Source organism: Scyliorhinus canicula, chromosome 15 (genome assembly GCF_902713615.1).
Source record: "Scyliorhinus canicula chromosome 15, sScyCan1.1, whole genome shotgun sequence".
In the NCBI taxonomy this organism is placed as follows: domain Eukaryota; kingdom Metazoa; phylum Chordata; class Chondrichthyes; order Carcharhiniformes; family Scyliorhinidae; genus Scyliorhinus; species Scyliorhinus canicula.
Window position 1 is genome coordinate 108,698,781 of NC_052160.1, and position 14,089 is coordinate 108,712,869.

At 42.4% G+C, this 14,089-nt stretch overlaps 1 long non-coding RNA gene across 1 annotated transcript in view; it reads right to left on the reverse strand.

Moving 5' to 3' along the window:
* LOC119978958 overlaps positions 1-14,089 on the reverse strand; it is a 487,861-nt gene that overhangs the window by 163,727 nt on the left and 310,045 nt on the right. The gene's annotated exons all lie outside the window — the stretch shown is intronic.

The following is a 14,089-nucleotide window of genomic DNA, read 5'->3' on the forward strand; positions in this document are numbered from 1 at the left end:
CTGGATTTGAATGTATAGATAAAAAAGGCATTGATTTATGTACTGATTACCTGCTTTTGATTGTAATTCCTATATGAAAAGATTTTCCCTTGGGATCACATTTAAACAAGATTCTGAGTTACCCATAAACTGGTGAGCAATAAATTAAAAAGTAGATTGTTAAGAAATCTCAAGTTCAACTCAAAGTAAATTATAGATAAATAAATGTGTTAAATAAATCTAGCTGGAGATTAATATCTGAGCCAATCAGGCACGGTGGTTAGCACTGCTGCATCACAGAGCCAGAAACTGGAGTTTGAATCTGACCTCAGGTGACTGTGGAGTTTGCACATTCTCCCCGTGTTTACGTGGGTTTCCTCTTGCTGATCCGGTTTCTTCCCACTGTCCAAAGATGTGCAGATTAGGTGGATTGGCCATGCTAAATTTCCCCTAAGTGTCCAAAGGTTAGGTGGGGCTATGGGGATAGAGCGGGGGGATTGGGCCTAGGTAGGGTGTTCTTTTGGAGGGTCAGAGCAGACTCAATGGGCCAAACGGCCTCTTTCTAAATTGTATGGATTCTAAGGATTCTATGATTTTTAGATCTATGTGAAGTTCAATTGCAGCCTTCAAAACTTACACAGTCATCTGGATGGAGATTCAGCACTGAAATGTGTCAATTAAACTGATTGAGAAACAAACAGTTGGACCTGTAAGCATAACAAATAACATTCATTTTGATTGTTCATAATAGGAGCAGAATTAGGCCATTTGGCCCATTGAGTCTGCTCCACCATTCGATCATGGCTGATCTCATCCTGTTCAATTAATCTAATGTAATGGGGCTGCAAATCTGAAATTCATGCCAGCGTGTAACTGATTTTTGGACCTCCCAGTGAATTCTCTCACCCACCATTGACCCTCTAGGCCGCGGTATGGGAGATCTCCACCCAATGTTTAGAACAATCCTATGAATTTCTAAGGTTAATGCAAAATTTCATGTGAATATAATAAAGCATGCTTCGAAAATGTGTACTGGATTAGAATTTGATTTGACAAGAAATAACTCTTCATACAAGAACTAAGAATGAAAGAATATTACATAATTGGCAATTAACATAATAATTATATTTGGAGATGAAACTTCAACTTTCAAAGAATAAGCCACCAATGAATTTTATATATCAAAGTCTGGTGGAACATTTTATATATCGTACTATCATTCAATGATTGTGAGATGAGAAAATTAATCCTGAGATATTTTTTCACTTAAAAAATTCTGTCATGCACTTTAAATGTCAACAAATCAAGTAGGATGTGAGGATCATTTGATGGTTGGGAACTGTGACAGCAGTTCTAGCTTATGTCAATGAGCAATGCTGGCATTGGGATTGTGAATTCAAGGAAGATAATTCTCGGCGGTTACTTAGGATGATTATATTGATTGTCATCTTAGAGCACAGCAGAACATATCTGGCTTCTTCACAAGCTTTCATTAAAGGTAGGCCTGAACTACATTGAAGCAATTGCAATACCTGAGTCGCAATGGCCTGCTATCTGGTCAACACTTTGACCTCCCCTCAACCACTTTGTTCAAAAATAATCTGATTTTTCTGTTTCGCAAAGTCAGAGTAATTGCCCTCAGCATACTTGGACACTTTAATAGGTTACGATGTGCCGGTCTTATTAACAATCTAGCCTATTCTGACTTCCTGAATGGATGCAGACTTCAAGTCATGATAATTGGATGTTCTTCATTGTGACATCTTTGCTTGGGGTTTGAAGGAAAATAATAATTGCTTATGGGTACCTTGATCAAAGATGTTTGCCATTGTCCACAAAAGTCTCGTTGTTATAAATATTGGACTTGCACTGAATTTCAATTTAAGACTGTTGGGAATTCAGACAAGATGTCATAGTGATTTTCTTTTACAAAAACGTGACAGAAAATTGTCGCAAGGCATGAAGCTAGAATAATATAAATATGTGTAAATATGTGTGCAGAGCACAAGCCTTTTAATACATAATAGATTGTAGTTTAAGCCTGGCATTTCTTGATTAGTCGCCTAATTGCTCTGATTCTGCCAGACTATTTTTGCTCAGGTACCTTATTATGTTTTGAACAACTCCACTGTCTAGGATGTTATGTTTAGAAATAACTTAAGGGCATAGTTTATCTGTACAATTGTCTTTGCAGTACTCTGCTCCTTTTGCTTTGGGCTAATTTTTTTTTGGGGGGGGCATGGAGAGTGGCATAGTATAATGTCACTGGACTAGTAATCTATACAGCCCAATTTAATGCTCGAGGAACATGGCAGCTAGTGAAATTTAAAGTCACTCAATAAATTTGGAATTGAAAGCTGTCACGTACTGTAGACTGGCTGAAGTAAATGATAAATAAAATAATGAACTACCAACACGATTTAACTATTGTAGAGCTATTGCAAAATATATCTGTCTTTTTGCACAATCTACTCCCATTTCCCAGAACCAGAGTCACATGGTGGGTTAACACTGCCACCTAGTGGTTGGAGGTTGTGCATAACATTATGAACATAACTGCTTTATGCATATCATCAGTAATAGTAAAATTCCCCTGAAGTCTCACTCATAGGTAAGGTCTCCATCAGGTTGAAAAGATATACGAAGCACTGTTTTTTTAATTTAAGAACTCATTTGGTACATTTGCACAAAATTATATCAAAAAACTTTTCTGCGTACATTGAAATGTCCTTGAGACACTGAAGAATGAAAGCAAAAACTTCAAAATAATATGATGTGGAGATGCCGGCGTGGGACTGGGGTGAGCACAGTAAGATGTCTTACAACACCAGGTTAAAGTCCAACAGGTTTGTTTCAAACACTAGCTTTCGGAGCACTGCTCCTTCCTCAGGTGAATGAAGAGGTATGTTCCAGAAACATATATATAGACAAAGTCAAAGATGCCAGACAATGCTTAGAATGCGAGCATTTGCGGGTAATTAAATCTTTACAGATGCAGAGATAGGGGTAACCCCAGGTTAAAGAGGTGTGAATTGTCTCAAGCCAGGACAGTTGGTCGGGTTTCGCAAGCGCAGGCCAGATGGTGGGGGATGAATGTAATGCAACATGAATCCCAGGTCCCGGTTCAGGCCGCACTCATGTGTGCGAACTTGGCTATAAGTTTCTGCTCAGCGATTTTGCGTTGTCGCGCGTCCTGAAAGCCGCCTTGGAGAACGCTTACCCGGAGATCAGAGGCTGAATGCCCTTGACTGCTGAAGTGTTCCCCGACTGGAAGGGAACATTCCTGCCTGGTGATTGTTGCGCGATGTCCGTTCATTCATTGTCGCAGCGTCTGCATGGTCTCGCCAATGTACTACGCTTTGGGACATCCTTTCCTGCAGCGTATGAGGTAGACAACATTGGCCGAATCGCACGAGTATGTACCGCGTACCTGGTGGGTGGTGTACTCACGTGTAATGGTGGTATCCATGTTGATGATCTGGCATGTCTTGCAGAGATTGCCATGGCAGGGTTGTGTGGTGTCGTGGTCTCTGTTCTGAAGGCTGGGTAGTTTGCTGCAAACAATGGTTTGTTTGAGATTGCGCGGTTGTTTGAAGGCAAGTAGTGAGGGTGTGGGGATGACCTTGACAAGATGTTCATCTTCATCGATGATGTGTTGAAGGCTGCGAAGAAGATGTCGTTGTTTCTCCGCTCTGGGAAAGTATTGGATGACGAAGAGTACTCTGTCGGTTGTGTCCCGTGTTTGTCTTCTGAGGAGGTCGGTGCGGTTTTTTGCTGAGGCGCGTTGGAACTGTTGATCGATGAGTCGAGCGTCATATCCCATTCGTACAAGGGCATCTTTCAGCATCTCAAACCCCGCCTTCTCAAACTTGCCCCTCTCCTGAGGTATGGTGACCCTCAGGTTAAATCACGACCAGTTAGTTCTCCCCCTCAAAGAGAAAAGCAGCCGATAGTCATCTGGGACAATGGCAACTTTACTTTGCTTACTTACTTTAATTAAGAGACACTAGCAGAAGAGAAACGTGAAGCTGATGAGTCCACTGTTTCATGTAATTTTTAAATGGTAGTGTATTGTATTACTGAGTTGTAAATTAGTATGGTGGTGAGGAGAGGCATTAATTATGAAAATGATTAGTTAATGCAATATGGATGGCAGAGCAGGTGACATGTTGCACCTGCTGTATCTCACAAGAGGCTAAGAGAATATGGTGGGTATCTCTGTTAATTAATGATGTCATTAGCACAGAAGTGAGAGATGCTCTTAGCTCAAAAGAGCAATATTTTGGCTGGATTTTCAAACTCCATCATGGTGGGACCCTCTACAAAGAAATGGGAAGTGTTGAGCAGGTATTTTGTGTCTGTCCTTATTTTGGAAGACTGAGAAACCTTGTCAATTATATTTGCGAATCAAGGTCACTATCACTGGGGTAAAGGTGCTGGAAACCTATTAGACCTAAAGGCTGACAAGTTCCCACGATTACATAACTTACATCGTACGTCTTAAAAGAAGTGGCTGCAGAGATATTAGATTATAATCTTCCAAAATTACTTAGATTCTGTAAGGGTCCCAGCGGATTGGAAAATAGCTGATGTAACATTAAGGTGGGGGACAGAGAGCACCAAACTGTAGGGCTGTTAGTCTTACATTTACCACAGAGAAATTTCTAGAATCCATTATTCAGGTGGTTAAAACAGGATACTTATAAAATTATAGTGTGAAAAAGAAAGTGTGTTTATCTGATCAATTAGAGTTCTTTGAGGAAGTAGCATGCAAGTTGGACAAAGAGAAACTTGTAGATGTGGCATACTTGGATTTCCAATAGGCATGTGATAAGGTGCCACATCAAATGGTAAATCGTTGAATCCCGACAGTGCAAAATGAGGTCATTCAGCCCATCAAGTCTGCACTGACACTTTGAAAGAGCACCTTTCCTAAGCCAATTCAACCGCCCTTTCTCCATAACCCCACCTAAACTGCACATCTTTGGAGACTAAGGGGCAATTTAGCATGGCCAATCCACCTAACTTACACATATTTGGACTGTGGGAGGAAACCGGAGCATACCCACACAGACATGGGATAAAGTACAAACTCCATAGACAGTCACCCAAGGTCAGAATTGAATCTGGGTCCCTGGTATTGCGAGGCAACAGTAGTAACCACTTTGCCATCTGGATAGAATGGATAAAGGACTGGTGATCTAACAGTAAGAAGAGAGATAAATGGCTCGTATTTGAGTTAGCAAGCTGTAACTAGTGGAGTGCCACAGGGATCAGTGCTGGGGCATCAACCGTTTACAATATATTTCAAAGACTTGGATGAAGGGATCAAATGTATGGTAGCTGAAGCGGCACGGTGGTTACCACTGCTGGAAGAGTCTACAGAGGAATAGATCAGGTTAACTGAATGAGCAAGAATTTGGCAGTGGCAAAATATGAAATTGTCCACTTTGGCAGGAGGAATAAAAAAGCAGGATACTCTTTAGACAGAGAAATATTGCAAAACTCATTGGTGCAGAGGGGCCCTGTGCATGAATTACAAAAAATGTTAGTATGCAGGCTTAACAAGTTGTTACGAAGTGTTATGGTCCAGGGTTTAGAGAACACCAAAATATATCATGGAGTTCACCTAACCTACAACTTTTAATAGATTTTGGTTATGAGGGGCACAAGGGCCCACTTTCCAGGTATGATGCAACAGAGATCTTAAGTATTTTTAAACAAAACAATGTTTATTCTATGAATCCAGTTAACATTTTATAAACAAACAGTAAACACCTTATCAACTACCAACACAAATACCCCCAAAGATATAGTACTCTACAGATAACCCTTAGTAACTTTCCTAACAACATCCATAAGCCAAACACTTTCTTTTTTCTGCAAAAACAATAGGTTTGCATTTTTTCCAGAAACAGGTATTACTTTGAAATTATCAAGTGGTCTGGAGACATTCTTTAGCATGCACAGAGCGAGACCAAAATACACCTTCTTGGTTTCGATGCAGCTCTCCAACTGAAAACCGAAAGTAAACCTCAGAGCGAAAAACAGATTCCAGCTCAAAACAAAAGTAAAAAGCAGAGTCAGAGCCCAGCTCCACCCACACAATGACATCACTGCAGCCACTTGAGAAGAAAAATCATTGCTTAAAGTGACACTCCCATGGCAGAAAACAAATGGAATGTTGCTGTTTATGCAAGGCGAACGGATAATAAAAGTAGGAAAGTTTTACAGCAGCAGGTGCAACCCGACCGGCGGGACACATGGCACGGGCGGGCTCCGGGGTCCTATGGGGGGGAGCGGGGCGATCTGGCCCCGAGTGGTGCCCCCACGGTGGCCTGGCCCATGATCGGGGCCCACCGATTGGTGGGCGGGCCTGTGCCATGGGGGGACTCTTTTCCTTCACCTTCGCCATGGCCTTCACCATGGCAGAGACGGAAGTGATTCCCTCCCCTGCGCATGCACGGGGATGACGTCAGCAGCAGCTGACGCTCCGGCGCATGCGCGGACTTACGGCAGCCGGCAAAGTCCTTTTGGCCCCGGCTGGCGTGGCTCGAAAGAGTTGTCCACGCCAGCTGGCAGAGTGCCAACCACTCCGGCGCGGGCCTAGCCCCTCAATGTGAGGGCTTGGCCCCTAAAGGTGCAGAGACTTCCAGAGTGGTTCATGCCACTCCATCACGCTGGGACCCCCCGCCTCACCAGGTAGGGGAGAATCCCGGCCCTGGTGTCTCTTTTTAAGATGGCGATGAGGAGAATTTAATTTTCTCTCAAACGGTCATTAATTTGTGCAATTCTCTTTCCTAGAAAAAAAGAGGAGGCTGGATCATTGCATTTATTCAAGGTCAAGTTAGATAGATTTTTTGATATCAGAGGAAGTCGTGGGTTATGGGGGTGTGGGCAGACAGGAAAGCGGAGTTAAACCACAATCAGAGCAGGTATGATCCTATCAAATGGTGGATCAGGTTCAAAGGGCAGAATGGCTTAGTCCTACCCCTAAGTCCTATCTTCCTATGTTGCCTACTCAAGGCCAATAATGTGTAGGCTTTAAACATGCAGATCAGTGTCCAATTGCATGCATCATTGGGTCTCGTTTGCAATTTTGACTAAGACCTGAGAAGGGAAGTCACATTGGCTTTCCTGTCAAGTTGAAGAGCTGTTGAATCAAAAAGCTCATCGGGTGTGCTCCATAGGGCCCAACAAGGGAGGTTGCAGCTTTCCCTGCCCTGGTCTTCCTTCCTGCGAATCTCTTTAGAAATCTCCATCTGCACACTTACCTTCAAGCTGGTTGGCGACCAATCCAAATTCCTGGAAGCTGTAACCCACAACCCAGATTCTGCCATGTTACCAAGGGTGAGCTATTACAGTAATCTCTCTATCAAATGTTCTCCAGAGCTGGTGTTTCACAATCACCTGCTTACTATTTCTATTTAATATTTACAAGGATAGTTTCAGGGATGAAAGACCTCAGTTATGAAGCTAGATTGGAGAGGTTGTGACTGTTCTCCTTGGAGAGAAGGAGGCTGAGAGGAGATTTGATAGAGATGTTCAAGATCATGAAGCTGATGGGCAGAGCAGATAGGGAGAAACTGCTCCCGCGCGTAATACGATCAAGAACGCGAGGGTACAGATTTAAAGTGATTTACAAAAGAAGCAAATGTGATGTGAGAAAAAACATAAGCACGCAATGACTGGTTTAGGCCTGGAAAGCATGCCTGGAAGTGTGGTGGAGACAGTTCAATTGAAGCATTCAAGAGGACATTAGATGATCTCTTGAATTGAAACATTTGCAGGGATACTGGGAAAAGGCAGGGGACTGGCACAAAGCCATAATGCTAATTTGGAGAACCGGTGTGGAAACAATGGGCCCAATGGCCTCCTTCTGCACCATAACAATTCTGTGATTCTGTGATTTGACATAATATAAGTAAGATGATACTTCAAAAGACAGTTGTTAATCTATTACATAATGACTGCAGTTATGTCACATCGGTGGGTGGGGCGGGGGGAGGATCTGATAACCGTGGAAGCAATGGCGTTAATGGATATTAAAATGAATTAAAATTCATTGTAAGCGTAGGCGAGAACCTGATTACGTTAGGGATGGTGGGGAAGACCTCAAACTGAGGAGATTCACAAGAATGATTCCTGGAATGAAGAGCTTGTCATATGAGGAATGGTTGAGGACTCTGGGTCTGTACTCGTTGGAGTTTAGACGGATGAGTGGGGATCTTATTGAAACTGACAGGATACTGCGTGGCCTGGATAGAGTGGACGTGGAGAGAATGTTTCCACTTGTAGGAAAAATTAGAAGCAGAGGACACAATCTCAGACTATAGGACAATCCTTTAAAACAGAGATGAGGAGGACTTTCTTCAGCCAGAGGGTGGTGAATCTGTGGAACTCCTTGCCCCAGAAGGCTGTGGAGGCCAAATCACTGAGTGTCTTTAAAATAGAGATAGATAGGTTTTTGATCAATAAGGGAATCAAGGGTTATGGGGAGAAGGCAGGAGAATGGGGATGAGAAAAATATCAGCCATGATTGAATGGCGGAGCAGGCCCAATGGGCCGAGTGGCCTAATTCTGCTCCTATGTCTTATGGTCTTATGGTCTTATGGTCTTATCTCACTGCAGCAAATACCATAACGGCCCTCTGGCGAGAGTTATTGACCATAATGGGAACTGCAACCACACAAATGGACCCAGAAGGTAGGCTAGCCTCTCTACTTTTCAATTCTACTTCAAAATAAAGCCCAAGTGTTTGTTTGCTAGTTTGCTGGTTTATGGTCAGCTAACCTATAACATAGCAGCAGTTAGTAAAATCAGCAGCACGGTGGCAAAGTGGTTAGCACTGCTGCCTCACAGCGTCAGGGACCTGGGATCAATTTCGGCCTTGGTGACTGTCAGTGTGGAGTTTGCACTTTCTCAGTGTGTCCTTTTTTAAAATAAATTTAGTGTACCCAATTCATTTTTTCCAATTAAGGGGCAAGGGGTTCTTCACAGTAACTTCATACTTGTGACAATAAAAGATTATTATTATTATTTAGCGTGGCCAGTCCACCGAACCTGCACATCTTTGGGCTGTGGAGGCGAAACCCATGTAAACACGGGGAGAACGTGCAACCTCAACATGGACAGTGACCCAGAGCCAGGATCGAAGCTGGGATCTCGGCGCTGTGAGGCAGCTGTGCTAACCACTGCGTCACCGTGCTGCCCTGTTTCTCACCGCATGAGTTTCCTCTGGGTGCTCCAGTTTACTCTGACAGTCCAAGGAGATGCAGATTAGGCGGATTGACTATGCTAAATTGGCCCTAGGCGGAGTGAAGAGGATAGTGTGGGGTTTGGGCCTAGGTAGGGTGCTTCTTTAAAGGGTCAGTGTAGAATCTATGGGCCCAAAGGCCTCCTTCTATACTGGAGGGATTCTATGATTCTATAAATGAACACCTGCTTATTAGAACATTCGAATTAAATGAACACGGGCCACTAAGGAAAGGGAATTTGGTATATAACTGGAATGGAAGTCGACTAGAATTATCACAAACTATTTATACAATTTATTAATTTCCCTGTGAGCTAATTGTTAATTTTACTATTTGTTTCTATTTTATGACAAGCCAATGGTTAAAATTGATATCTGGCAACTTGAAATCTATTTCTCCAACATGCAAAAATGATTAAATGTTTACCCAAAGCTTCATTATCAGTTGCTGTTCTTATGATCTGAAATGGAATTGATTATTTTTGCACAGAGGCTGCGACGTTTTCATAGTTGTCATTTCTCAATTACATTACAGTTCTCTCCACAGAATAGGGAACAAATATTCTTGTGGCAAGTACAATATATACTGTGAAAACATTGCAGGGGCATGTGAAGGAAGGGGTGAGCCTAGCAGTTCAACTTTGTTTTTCTTTTACATTACAGCTCAAAGCAAACAGGTTGTGTAAATAGAATTGGTTTCCTGTCAGAAAAGCGTAGGTGCTGATTTCCATTTTCACCAGAAGCCTATTTTTTAAAATTGCGGGAATAATTATCTCAATTCAGACATGTAAGACTAGGGGCATTATTAATATGTCAGAACCTACTTAAAGCCTAATATCTCCTTCAATGGCTCAGTCTGTCTGATAATACTGCTGTGAAATGCCTTGCCATGTTTCACTACATTAAAGATGAGATATAAATGCAAATTTATGTTGTTAAACTTTTAGTTATCCTTTTATGAACTTTTTTTTTCAATCACAGAACTTGCCTTAAAGTTGATTCCAATTCCATTCAATTTTGTTTATCCAGTTGAACATTGCAAGTCCATCAAATAGATCCTGCCATTGGTATTATTAGCTGCCTATCAACATGTTCATTACAACAATCGTTCGCTTTCAAAGTTCAATCTTGGTAATGTGGATTACATCAGCAAGAAGGTGTCTATTGCCTATCTTTAGTTACCATGATGGCATTCAAAGCCAATCATTCAGCTATAGTTTAAGGAGGCCTGTGGAGAACAAATACTACAATTTAAATGAATTCTCATGCACACGATCTTTATGTGTAAAAGTCATTTACATTTGGTACATTTCTTCCTTTGTTCACCTAAATTTCATAATTGAATTATTTTTCACTCAGATAACATTGAATTACTTTTCAGCTAGCTTTAAGAAAGTTCAGTTGTCAAAAATCAAAGTTTCAGATTTCTAACCACCAGGCAGAGCTCTTCAAACAAACTTCAAACAAACAAAAGTTGAGCATATGCACTTCTGAAGGAGTAAAACACAACCTCAATTCTGTTTATTGACTTTAGTTCATGTATTTCAACCTGGGTAATATCCATGTATAGTATTGTGGGTGAGATTTTCCAGCACCTCCCATGGAGCATTTCCTGGCCTTGGCCTTTCATTGGCCGCTGGCGGCATCTTCCAGTCTCGCTGATGTCTACAGCGTTTTGCGTGGCCCGCATATTCCATTGCTGGGGAACCTTCACGGGTGGTCACCAATGGCGGGATTGGAAGATCTCGTCAGCAGGAAGGGCCGGAAAATTCAGCTCTCTTTTTAAAAATATACTGATGCAAATTAGGAACTAGCCACAAGTGCACAGTGACTTTAATACCTGTGATATGAATAATATTGGAAGTGAAGAAAACATAGTTATTGCATCAAAATTATTGAACGTAAAATTTTGAACACCAGTTATTCCCAATAAGTAAGCTTTAATAAACATTAACATTTCATTGCACATTAGCAGTTTAATGGATAGCTTTAGTTTAAGAGCCATGTCAATACATTATGGAGATGCTTCTCATTAAGTGATAGAAGCAACATCCAAATGCTACTCTTGTACTATTTAGGACTATTCAATGTTTTGCTTGATTTGATTTGCATGGAGCAGTTGGCGAAGGGCATGTAGAACATTAAAAAGCAAAAACGTACTTGATTCCAGAGATGAGGGGTTTGTCGTACGAGGAGAGATTGAACAGTTTGAGCCTTTACGCTCTAGTTTAGAAGAATGAGGGGAGATCTAATTGAAGTATACAGGATGCTAAAAGGTGTGGATAAAGTAGATGTGGATCTAATGCTTCCTCTTGTGGAGCATTCTAAAATGTGAGGTCATACCTTAGAATAAGAGGTAGCAAATTTAAAACAGATTTGAGGAAAAACTACTTCTCTCAAAGGGTTGCGAATCTGTGGAATTCGCTACCCCAGAGGGCGGTGGATTCAGGAACAGTGAGTAAATTTAAGCAGGAGTTAGACAGATTTTTGACTGGTAATGGGTTGAAGGGTTTTGGAGAATGGGCATGATGATGGAGTTGAGGCGAGGATGGGATCAGCCATGATCACATTGAAGGTGTTTAGGCTTGGGAGGCTAAATTGCCTACTCCTACTCCGAGGTCATGTGTTCTAGGGAGGAGATGCTCTGGCTGATTTTGCAATCCAGCTCTTGGTCTGTCGCATTGTAGGCAGCAGATGAGGAACATATCAGCCATGATAGAATGACGGAGTAGACTCGATGGGCCAAATGGCCTAATTCTGCTCCCATATCTTATGAACTTATGAACATTGTACAGTTTGAGTTTCAGAAAATCTTGAATAACTTCCAGAAACTCCAGTATACTATCAAGAAAATAAACCGGATCACCTCTTTCCTGCAATGTTAACTGAATAACGTTACCCTGATCAGTTTACATTCTTTGATCATAGAATCCCTACAGTGCAGATGGAGTCATTCGGCCCATTGAGTCTACATCGACCCTCTGAAAGAGTACCCCATCCAGGCCCATTCCCCTGCCCTTTCTCCACAACCCCATCTAATCTTTGGACAGTAAGGGACAATTAGAATGGCCAATCCACCTAACCTTCACATCTGTGGATTGTAGGAGGAAACGGGAGCACCCTGAGGAAACCCATCCAGGCATGGGGAGAAAGTACAAGCTCCACACAGGCAGTCATCCGAAGTCAGAATTGAACCCGGGTCCCTGGAGCTGTGAGACAGCAGTCCTAACCACTGTGCCACTGGGACTTATTTTGCTTTTTGACTTTCTTTTACTGCAGCTGAGTGGAAGTATTTTGTTGAACATTATTGGAAGCGTCTGAAAATGTTTTGGATTCACAATGGAGTGGTGTTGGGCCTTTGGAAGGAATTGAATGGAGAAGGTCTCTGAGCAGGGAACATGTTCTCACTCCTGGGGATTATACTGGGCACATGGTGCAGTGAGCTATCAACTGCGAGCATTTGATTCTGCGGGGAGCACATATCAAGATGGAGATGTGCTGAACCATCTAAGTGTTTCACTCCCACATTTTGGTGTTGCTGTGCAATTATGCACTGGGCATCATGCTACTAAATGCTGCATTTTACCCAACCTCACAATCGTAAGGGAACAGTCCTCACCACCAGGCCTGTGGCAATCACTTTGGGAGGAGGAGGAAGAGGAGGAAGAAGAGTCAGAGGAAGAGAAGGAAGTGGTGTAGGAGGAATCATGAGGAAAGAAGAAAGGAGGCACCCAGGACATCATTCATCTCGATAAGCTGTCCATGAACAGCACATCAGACTCCAGTTCACTGAAAGCACCCTGCATTACCTTGTGTCACCATTCCACACAATTCAACCTCTCAACTTTGGACCCTCACAACGTTCTCTTAGCCAAAATGCTGAAATAAAAGATTCTGCGTGGGATTTAACCAAGTCCCATAGCGAGCGTGTTTAGCCGCTTGTTTCCCAGCACTCGCTGCGCCGAGAAACACAATGCTATAAAATGGTACTTGGATTAGATAAGGGGCCTCAGCGGGCAATGCGCGCAGCTCCTTCCTCACTCCTTCAGGTGAAGAAGGAGCTGCGCTCCGAAAGCTAGTGATTTGAAACAAACCTGTTGGACTTTAACCTGGTGTTATAGGACTTCTTACTGTGCCCAGCCAATGCCGGCATCTCCACATCATGATTACCAGCTGAGGGTAGTGAAAGTAGTGAATAAAGTGTGATCTTAATTTGATCCAGCCAACTTGTAAAACATAACAGTTACTTCTTTGGCAAACTTATTGTTGTGTTGCCACAAAGACCACGGGGGTTCGCCGGTTGATCTCTTCGTGGGGCTTGTGGTGTACGTGTTGCCGTACTGAGCGAGCGGAGGCTTGCCCAATGTAGGACATTAAGATGTAACCCATACCCGGACCGGTGTTCCTGATGGTCCCGGGACAGGACGTGAGCATTGTACGCCGGGGTTGTGGCTGTGGCTTCTTTTAGTTCTGAGAATAAACCTAACTTTCATTTCGCCTGGCCTTTGCTGGAGTGATTACATTCATGAAAATTATTGCTTTAGAATTTTTCTGACAGAGAGGGACTACCTGGATATCCTCACCTTAATCAGCACGAGGAGAGGCCCTTACGCGTTGTATAGGGAAAACAGTTGATTGCAGGTGGAAATAGGTCTGTTCTTGCACATTCCATGGACAGTAAACCATTGTTGCCAAAATGCCTTGCGATGTTATTCTTAAGTAACCTTGCTCTTATTGAAATGTTCTCCTCACTATCAATACTGATGTAAACTTCTTTAAAAGAAGGTATTAACTAGTATGTGTTTGTATGTTGTGAACTATTACCTCTCAGGTTTGAGGGTACCTAAATAACAA